A 10000-nucleotide genomic window follows, 5' to 3' on the forward strand; every position below is an offset into this window, starting at 1 on the left:
GAGGCTCCCCGGGCACCACAGAACCCCGTCCCGGGACTTTGGCAGTGCGGCAGGCCGGGGGACAGGGCCCGGGGCCGGAGCACCCCACCCGGGGCCCGGCCGGGCCCCTGGACCCAGCCGTGGCTCCCAAGCCCGGAGGCGCATGGGACGCCTCCCTGGTCCCTCCGGACCCCGTCCCGGGCACCCTGCCACGGGATGGGGAGGCCGCCCTCCCCGGGCCCTCAGGGGCCCTAGCCACTGCTCCTGAACCCAGCCAAGCAAGGGGAGGCTCCCCGGGCACATCGGAACCCCTTCCCGGGCCCTTGGCAGTGCGGCAGGCTGGGAGACAGGGCGCAGGGCCGGAGCACCCCACCCGGGGCCCGGCCGAGCCCCTGGACCCAGCCGGGGCTCCTGAGGTTCCGTGACGATTTTAACCCGTGTTTTTAACATTGTCGCAAATACATAATTTTGGTATCAGTGAACCGCAAATGATCCATTTAGTATATCCTGGTGTTTTCACTATGCTACGAGCAAGAGCACTCCTGTTACAAACACATTTCTGTTCTACCCGTGGCATCCATCTTAGAACAAGGAAGCCATTTTGTATTCCTTGCCCTCACATAGTCAATGGACACGCAATGACCTCTTTTCATTTAAGGACACGTAGGCTTTAGCCGGCAATTCACCTTGCTAGTGACACGTGCACCTTAGGCCAGCAACGCTGTGGCAGCATGACTCGGCAAGAGCTGCCTCCCCAGCCTGAGGCCAGTCCTGCTATACTGGTTCCCGAAGCTGGTAACCGTGCCCATTTACGACCCACAAACATCTCTTATCCTACTTTTCTATCTTCTGCACCTGGCTCTGCTCCTTTCCTTCTGGGCCTTTATTAGGGGGAGGTAACGAAATTTACGATGAGGCGGTCCGGGTCTTGAATGAAAAGTTGACATGGGATTATGATGGAATAGTGGGAACCCCTCGTTCGTAATGTTTTGACATCAGATATTGTTGACGATTCCTGTGCAACGCCAAATATTTATTGTTTAAGATACAAAGGTTTTGGAATGTGCTAACATGTAAAGAATTTGCCTGAAGCCCAATATTCAGTATATAAGGAGCAACCCTCTTTGTACAAATTGAACAGGCTCCTAGATACTGCCCAGGTGTAGTTTCTGTGACTTCTGTGTCCCTGCAGTAATAAACCTTTGGTCTTTGACGCCACCATCGAGAAGCCCGTGTTTCTGTTTGTTTGTGCACCGAGGCAGGTTGAACTCCGGGGTCTTCGGGTGTTATCCCTGACACCTCTGGACGGAACCAAAAAGTCCAGAACTCCAATTGGCGCCCAACGTGGGGCCACGTCATTCGGTACCGGTCCAAAAGCCTGAAGAGTTCGAGAAGCTTCGTGTGAAGATTTCAGAGGGAGGCGCCCCACTTCATCGATCCTGGCATATCGCAAAAGTGGCCCGACGTTCTCTTCCACGAGGGTTCCCGTTCAGACGGCTGCAGTGGTTCGTTGCCTTGACCGTCGCCCTGTCTTGGACCCGAGGTGCAGTCCTTAGTACGGCGAGACGTGACGGGTTTCTCCTTGGTGACGTCTTCAGTGCCTCAGTTAAGTATTAAGTGGTTGATAGTTGGTTACTTCGTAAGGGTTGCTCCTGTTTGGATAATCCTTTTAGTTTTTGGTTTGGTTTGGTTCATAAGATTATCGCTGGTTATTCTGGTTACGATAATCATTCAGTTCAGTTCGGGTATCGATACGTTTGTCTGTTCTGGTAGGCCTAAGTTCTTGGTTCAAGTGCGCACCTTTCTTTTAATTTGTGTTTCGTCTGTTTTGTGTTCCGGGTTATAAAATGGTAAGTCGGAAAAATTGTATGTTGTCTTGTTTTAGTTGCAACAGGGATTCCCAGTTGGAGGACTCGTGTTCCGTTCCTCCGATTGGAACTCCCCTTTATGATCTATATTGCAAATTTGGTGTGGGCCCTATCTCTTATAACGAGGTATGGATCCACTAAACAGAGAAAGATGGTGTCCTTAGTTGGCCACTGCATGGTAGTTTCGAACCTCAAGTTCTTGATAATTTAGAAACAAAATTATTCAAGAAGAAAGCCCGGCCGGCAATGTTTGATTCTTTCCGTAATTGGCGAAAAGAATCTAAACAGAGAGAAATTAAAAAATTGAAGAAAGAACAGAAAGAGCAAGAGTTGACTTTAGAACAGTCTGCTAAGCAGCTACAACTCAACGAGTCTGAGAAGGCGATGGAGGTGGCCAATAGAGAGCGTAATTTAGCGATAGACAAGTGCTATCCTGCTTTGCCATCGAGTACAGCTAAGATAGTAGAGGACCCTGAAAAGGATCCCCTGTTGTCTTACTTGTTACGATCACCCCCACCGTATGCACAGGGTGCTACGGCTCCACCTATACCGAATGTTCAATTACCGGTTGCTGGACAACCTGGTGTTCCTGCTCCTCTGAATCAAGTTCCTGTACCTCCTGTGGTCAATATTAATGTTCCTTCGACACCCCCTCCTCCAGGGTTGCCGGCTTCTTTACCTATACCTATATCGCTCACACCTGCTAGTTCACAAGCTGTTTTGCCCGCTACTCCTACTGTTCCTGATCTATCTGTTCCAACTGCTACTCTATTTACTGCTTCTGCTAATATTATGACTCCACTTTCTGTTCGTCGAAGAATCACTGATTCTGTCTCTAACATTCTATCTCCCTTCTATAAAACTCTGATTAAGACTCCTACCTCTGACTCTGTGCAGAGACGTAGTCAGCTTCCCAGTACTGAAGAAAGAGGAATATTAGATTCCACTGCTCTTAGATGGATTTCGAAAGTTGGAAGATATAATGTACAAGATGTATTAGATACATTTATGCAATGGAACGAACCGACACAACGATATGTGTTTGATGAAATGTGCTTCCTTCTACGTGAGGAATTAGAAGAGGATGACCCTGAATCAAATCTAGAAGAATTAATTAATATTCAGAAAGAGTTTGCTGCAGGTATGATAGTTGGACAAAATATAAAAGAAGCGATGGAACTGATTTTAAGTTATAGGAATGACCCATCCCTTCGTTCTCCGAGGGAGTCAGAGAAACGTAGTACGAAACAAAATCGTCAATATCCAATGAGAGAGGTTCCACCAATTTGGCGTGAAGCTGTGCAAGCTAATGCAAACCTTGGTATTGCAGCCGCTCCGGCCCAATTCCAGAGAGTATGGATACATATTCCATGGAAGCGAGCTGAAGTATTAGCAGTGAAACAGGCCTTGCCAGATCCGCGTAAAAATCCTGCAGGGTACTACAAAGAGTTGGCTCAGACAGTTGAGGCTTGTGTATTAAATCTAGCTGACATAGATCTGCTATTTGGTAATGTAGTACCGCAACCAATTTGGGCTAAGATTCGTAAAGAGAATCATCCAGTTGCCCTAGGTGGTGATTGGGCAGCTATAATTGCAGCGGATGGTCAACAAATAGGTGGTTCTAAACCTGAACCCTTAATTGCTAATTTGCCTGGTAGAATCATCGATTTAATGAAAACCCTGATGCCTGCATTACGCGTTAACTGGGACAAATTGTCCGCGTGCAAACAGAAGAAAGACGAAAGCGTCTCCGACTTTTTCACAAGATTCGAGGAGACTTTTGTGGATCATAGTGGTCAGGATATGAGCACAGAAGGAGGCCAGAGATTATTTGTTGATAAATTTGTGCACAATCTGTTGCCAGAACTTAGTGGTAAATTAAAGAATTCTGAAAGTGCGTGGGCTGTCTCTACGACTGCGCAAATACTTGCTACTGCCCAGTACTATGAAAATAGGGATAAAGAGGAGAAAGAAAAATCAGATAAAAAGACGAAAGAGTTAAAAACTAAAGTTCTTTTACAGCAAGCATATCCGCCTCGCACCAATCAGACCAATACACAGCAAGGGTCATATCAAAGAACGGAGTATAATTCTCAGAGGCCACAGTACCAATGGAATCAGTGTGCTTATTGCAAAATGGAAGGCCATTATAAGACTGAGTGTCCGGTGCGGGCACAAAATAATACTGCGGCAGCTCAGAGAGGTCGTGGTGGTTATATACAGAATTCTAGAGGTCGAGGAAGAGGTGCTATGCCTCCACAGACAAGTGATCGCCCTTCTAATTATTTCAACCAACGAAATGGACAATCTGCCCAACAGAATAGGTCTCAACAATATCATGTTGAAGATTACTATGAAGCTAGTGAGGAAGTTCAGCCAAGGGAGTACTAGGACAGCCATGGACAAAGAGAGGGAGTAGTATCAGTTCCAGTAGATCAGAGTGGGCCTTATGTCGCAGTAGCAACATCAGGTATAGTCGAACCGTTTCTGTTGGATACTGGTGCAGCAAAAAGTTCTATCATACATGCGAAACTCCCTGGCGCACCTTTGTCTGGCTCAACAAACGTTTCAGTAGGTTTTTCAGGCGCCCCTGTTCACAACCCTGTTTCTGGTCCTTTGTCTATTTCTGTTGGACCCCGACAATTGAAAGCACCCCTGATTTTAACGACAGGTTGTAATGAAAATCTGCTTGGTTTAGACTTGTTAAAACGCCTATATGCGACATTGTACTGTTCTCCAGAAGGAGTACAGCTTACGTTGGGTAAAAGAATCATCTCCCCAATGTACTTGTCGATGGATGCACTCCCACCAGAGCTGCGTTCACTCCCTGATACTCTTTGGGCGACTGGTCCTAATGATGTAGGTCTTTTAGAAATTCCATCATATGTAGTAACTTTGAAAGCGAATGTAAAATTTCCACGAATTCCACAATACAGAATTTCTACTGAAGGTGAGCGTGCGCTCCTACTGATAGTACAAGATCTGATCAAGAAAGGCGTTATAGAAGAAACTAGAGGTAATGTCTGTAATAGTCCTGTACTGCCCATTCTGAAACGAACTGACCCAACAAAACCTCCAGTATATAGATTTGTAATTGATCTTAGAGAGGTTAATAAAATTGTGATTCCACAGTTTCCTGTGGTTCCAGACATTACTGCATTGTTAACGTTAATTCCTGCTACAGCAGCATGGTTTTCGGTTATCGAATTGAAAAATGCCTTTTTCAGCATTCCGATAGCCGAGGAAAGCAGAGATATCTTCGGTTTCTCTCTAGGAGGACGAAGCTTCAGGTTTAAACGCGCTCCACAAGGTTATTGTGAAAGCCCATCCATTTACAGTCAAGCATTAAAAAGCCAATTAGATTCCTTTGTACTTCCTCCTGGTTCTGCTTTAGTACAATATGTCGATGATCTTCTAGTGGCTGCCGATGACAAGGAAACTTGCAAAACAGCTACAATTTCTTTATTGCATCATTTGTCAAATTTGAATCACAAGGTGTCACCTTCAAAAATGCAATACTGTTGCCAAGAAGTGACCTACCTAGGTCATCTCTTGTCAAAGGAGGGAAGGAAGTTGACCCCAGAGAGAATAAAAGCAATTACACAGATGAATGTTCCTAGCACGCAGAGAGAAGTACGTGCCTTTTTAGGTATTACCTCATATTGTAGGCAGTGGATCCCAAATTTTTCTCTTTTGGCGAAACCATTGGTAGCTTTGACTGGGAAAAATGTTCCGAGCCCAGTGCCATGGTCTGCCGAATGTCAGGAGAGTTTTTCTGAGTTACGAAATGCACTGTGTTCAGCTCCTGTATTGGGTACACCTGATTACAGTAAACCATTCACGCTCTATGTCCATGAGAGAGAAGGTTGTGCGTTGAGTGTTTTGACACAGAAATTTGGTGATAAACAACGCCCTTGTGCGTATTTTTCATCAACGTTAGATCCGGTAGCTAGAGCGTTGCCTAGTTGCTTGAGAGCTACAGCCGCAGCTGCAGCCTCCATTCGACAATCTGCTGGTTTGGTAATGAACAACATGCTAGTGGTTATGGTTCCTCATGCTGTGGATACACTCATGAACCAAACCAAGACGCAGCACCTTACCAGTGCTAGATTATCAGGTTACGAACTGACATTGCTAGCAAGTCATATTCAGATCAAAAGATGCAATGTATTGAATCCAGCAACATTGTTGCCGACTAGCCAAGAGTCGAGTGATTCCGAACCACACGACTGTTGTTTCAGAACTGAGGAAGAAACAAAAGGACGAATTGATTTAAAAGACACTCCGTTATCAGATCCAGATGGCACGTTGTATGTTGATGGGTCTTGCTTCAAATTGGAGAATGGTGACGTGACTGCTGCCTATGCAGTAACGATCTTGAGTACGATTGTGGAGACTGCGAGAGGGAGTCAGAATTCTGCCCAGGCTGCAGAATTGATCGCGCTAACAAGAGCGTGCGTTTTAGCTAAGGGAAAGAGAGTGAATGTGTTCACAGATAGTCAGTACGCGTTCGGCGTGGCCCATAGTTTTGGCCGTTTGTGGAAAGAGAGAGGTTTCATTACGTCCCATGGGACTAAGATCCAACATGGTCAGCTAGTTAATGACTTGTTGGAATCTCTAACCTTGCCGACTGAAGTTGCGATTGTGAAATGCAGTGCTCATAAAGCAATCACGGATGATGTTGGTCGTGGGAATGCTTTTGCCGATGAGACTGCAAAACAGACAGCTAGAAATATGATGAGTAGAATGTATGTTGCAATGTCTGCAAGATGGATTTCTGAGTCTGGCATGTGTGAGGACACAGTGGAAAGCGTGAAAGAAATTCAGAAAGAGGCGACTGAGGAGGAAAAGCGTGCATGGAAAGAGAGCACGGGTAAATTAGACTTGAGTGGGTGTTGGATTGATTTGTCGGAACAACAGCGTTGGATGTTGCCCGATGCGTATGTGCTTGCAGTAGTAACGATGGCACATGGAGCAGCACACATCAGCTCTAAAGGGATTTGTAAGATGTTGGCTCCAGTTTGGAAGAATGATGGGATTAGTAAGTGTGCAGAGAGAGTGGTGAGAAATTGTATGGTATGCTTGATGCATAATCCTGGCAAGGGAATCCCCACACCTGCAGGTCACTTCGCTCCTCCTTCCTGCCCCTTTGAAGTGATCCAGCTAGACTTCATTCACATGGATCGTTGTAATAATCTAAAGTACGTCCTAGTGGTAGTTTGTGCGTTCTCCAGATGGATCGAAGCATACCCACTGAAGGACAATACTGCTTTGTCCACTGCCAAGATCCTTCTTAAAGAATACTTCCCCAGATTCGGAATGCCACGGATCGTATGGTCAGATAACGGAAGTGAGTTTGTAGGGAAAGTTATGCAGAGTGTGTGTGCCGGCCTAGGGATTAGACAAAAATTCCACAGTGCGAATCATCCCCAGTCTGCGGGTTTAGTTGAGGGTTACAATGGCACCCTTAAACTGAAGCTTGCTAAGATACAAGCGTCCACGGGTCTGTCCTGGCCAGATGCATTGCCTTTGGCTTTGTTATCAACAAGAGCAACTGTACATTCTAGAGTAGGGCTTAGTCCATATGAAATAATTTTTGGTCGTCCTGCAAATGTTTGGGGGGTACCTAGACCGAAAGAATTTAAGCAGCTGGAATACCCAATGTTAATTGATTATCTTTTCGACTTGACTGCTAAATTGAGCCTTATTCACCAACAGGTTTTCGATGCATTGCCAAAGCCACCGGAGAGTCCAGGTCATCAGCTGAAACCAGGTGACCAGGTGGTCATTAGGAATTTTGGTCGGACAAGGAATCTCCAACCCAGATTTGTCGGACCATTCCAGGTCTTGTTGGCAACGAGGACTGCTATTCGTGTGGCCGGACGGAAGAATTGGATCCATACGACACACGTCAAACGTGTGCCTCTGCCACTTCCTTACGACAACTGGGTAAAGAAAGGAATCAGTGCCTCTGAAGCAGAACAAATACCCAGGTTCATCCCTTTCAGTGATGCAGAACTGATCACTGATGCATCAAACTCTGACTCTCCTCCCGAAACTGCTCTTTTGAACCCTGAACATTTGCCATCTGCAAACGTGAACATTGCAACGTCAGCTGAAAATACATTGTTTCCAGATCAGACAGCTCCTGCAAAACTGAGATACAATTTGCGACCTCGCAATATGGACAAATAAAGCAGGCAACTGCCAATTTTCACATTTGAATTTTCTGATACATTGCCTCCAGCCAGGAAGTTTACTATTATTTTGTTGTTTTAAATTTTGCCTTGCCGTCTGGGTAGCCGTAGGGTCGTGGCTGTGTGCCTAGTTGAATCTGCGGGGGTCAGACACAAGGTCGATCTTTCTGTTAGTTCTGGGAACTCCCAGGGCTGATAGAGGCATTTTCATCTACGTACACATCATCAGTGGTCACGAGCGGATTGTAGAAGATGGAGCTTCCTGAGCTGCAACGAAAGAATGTAATTTATGTGCGCAGAAATAGACTGTACAGAATACTTCACAGCAAATGCTTTCTAATGCAATGTGCAGTTACATTTTTAATTGTTTTGATAACGTTGGTGGGTGGAATCATCTTTGGTGTACATTTGATTTTTATGCCGGTAACTACAGTACCTCCCCTTGATCCTACTACTTCTACGGTTTCTTCTATGCATTCTTTTCACTCATTTCCTGAACACGAACAAGCTCGACGCTCAGAATTTATTAACACCAACTGGTAGTTAATACTACAGACTGCTGGGTGTGTGGCTTGATACCTCACACTATGGATAAAGGCATTCCCTATCTGGTTTTGCCTTTTAGCTATAATGGATCATTTCAGGCCTTTCAGACTATGTTTTCCTATGCCCTTGAGACCTATCCTCCGCGTCCACCACGGTCCACTAAATACAACTCAGCCAACAAAGCTTTAGTCCAGGGAATTATTGACATGATTAAAGACGTCAATAATACTCCATCTTACCCTAGAGATGAATTATGGGTGTATTTGAGTTGGAACTCTACCGAGTATCGCCTTAGTTTGGGAGAAAGCAAGCGTAAAAGCTCCACTTCAGTTTGGGTCGTGCCTCACCGAGGTCAGGTCTGTTTGCAAGGAAATGGGAGAAATCTGAGAGCTCAGCTAGGGAGGAGTGAGTGCGTTGAGACTTACGTATTTCCGTCTAACTCCTCCCCTGCCTTCCTTACTGCTAGGGGTACTTACTTCATCTGTCAAGACAGAGCGTATACATGGCTGCCTGCTGACTTCTCAGGTTCATGTTATGTTGCTCGATTGTTACCTCCGACATACACTGCTTCTTCAGATTATCACAAGACCAGAGTAGCAAGAGGTGTCTTCAGCAAGGAAGATACTGCTGGTCAGGAAGCTGGAGACTTCTTCAAAGGTTTCCTTCCGTTTTGGGGGCCTATGGCCAATAGTAGAAATCTACGTCAACTAACACGGGTAGTTGAATCTACTATTACAGAAACTGCTGGTGCCCTTAGTAACTTGACAGCTGAGCTTCAGGCGGATCGTCTCATGACGTTGCAGAACCGTATGGTTCTAGATGTAATACTTGCAGATCGAGGTGGGGTATGCAGAATGATCCAATCGAGCTGCTGTGTTTTTATTCCCAATAATGCTCCAACCGTCTATGAAGCGATCTCTAAGCTACACAAGATTTCCGACTCTATACACGTAGACAAGGGAAACTGGTCCTTCATGGAGTGGTTTTGGACTCTGGTATCAGCGTGGGGATGGAAGGTTCTGATGGTCATTGGTGTCATCCTAGTATTTCTGTTCTCATGCTGCCTTATTATCCAATGTGGTCCCGCTTTGTGTAGTCTCTGTGCTGCAACCTGTTTCAGAAAACCACCTGCATTAGGAGAAAAGGCACGAGACAGGATGATGATGCAACAACATGTCACTGACATAATGAGCATAGAGTTAGATTCTGACATAGACTGAGTAATTGCCTATGTAAGGGCAAAAGGAGGGTCTGAGGTTCCGTGACGATTTTAACCCGTGTTTTTAACATTGTCGCAAATACATAATTTTGGTATCAGTGAACCGCAAATGATCCATTTAGTATATCCTGGTGTTTTCACTATGCTACGAGCAAGAGCACTCCTGTTACAAACACATTTCTGTTCTACCC

The sequence above is a fragment of the Lissotriton helveticus genome, chromosome 5_1 (assembly GCF_964261635.1).
Source record: "Lissotriton helveticus chromosome 5_1, aLisHel1.1, whole genome shotgun sequence".
In the NCBI taxonomy this organism is placed as follows: domain Eukaryota; kingdom Metazoa; phylum Chordata; class Amphibia; order Caudata; family Salamandridae; genus Lissotriton; species Lissotriton helveticus.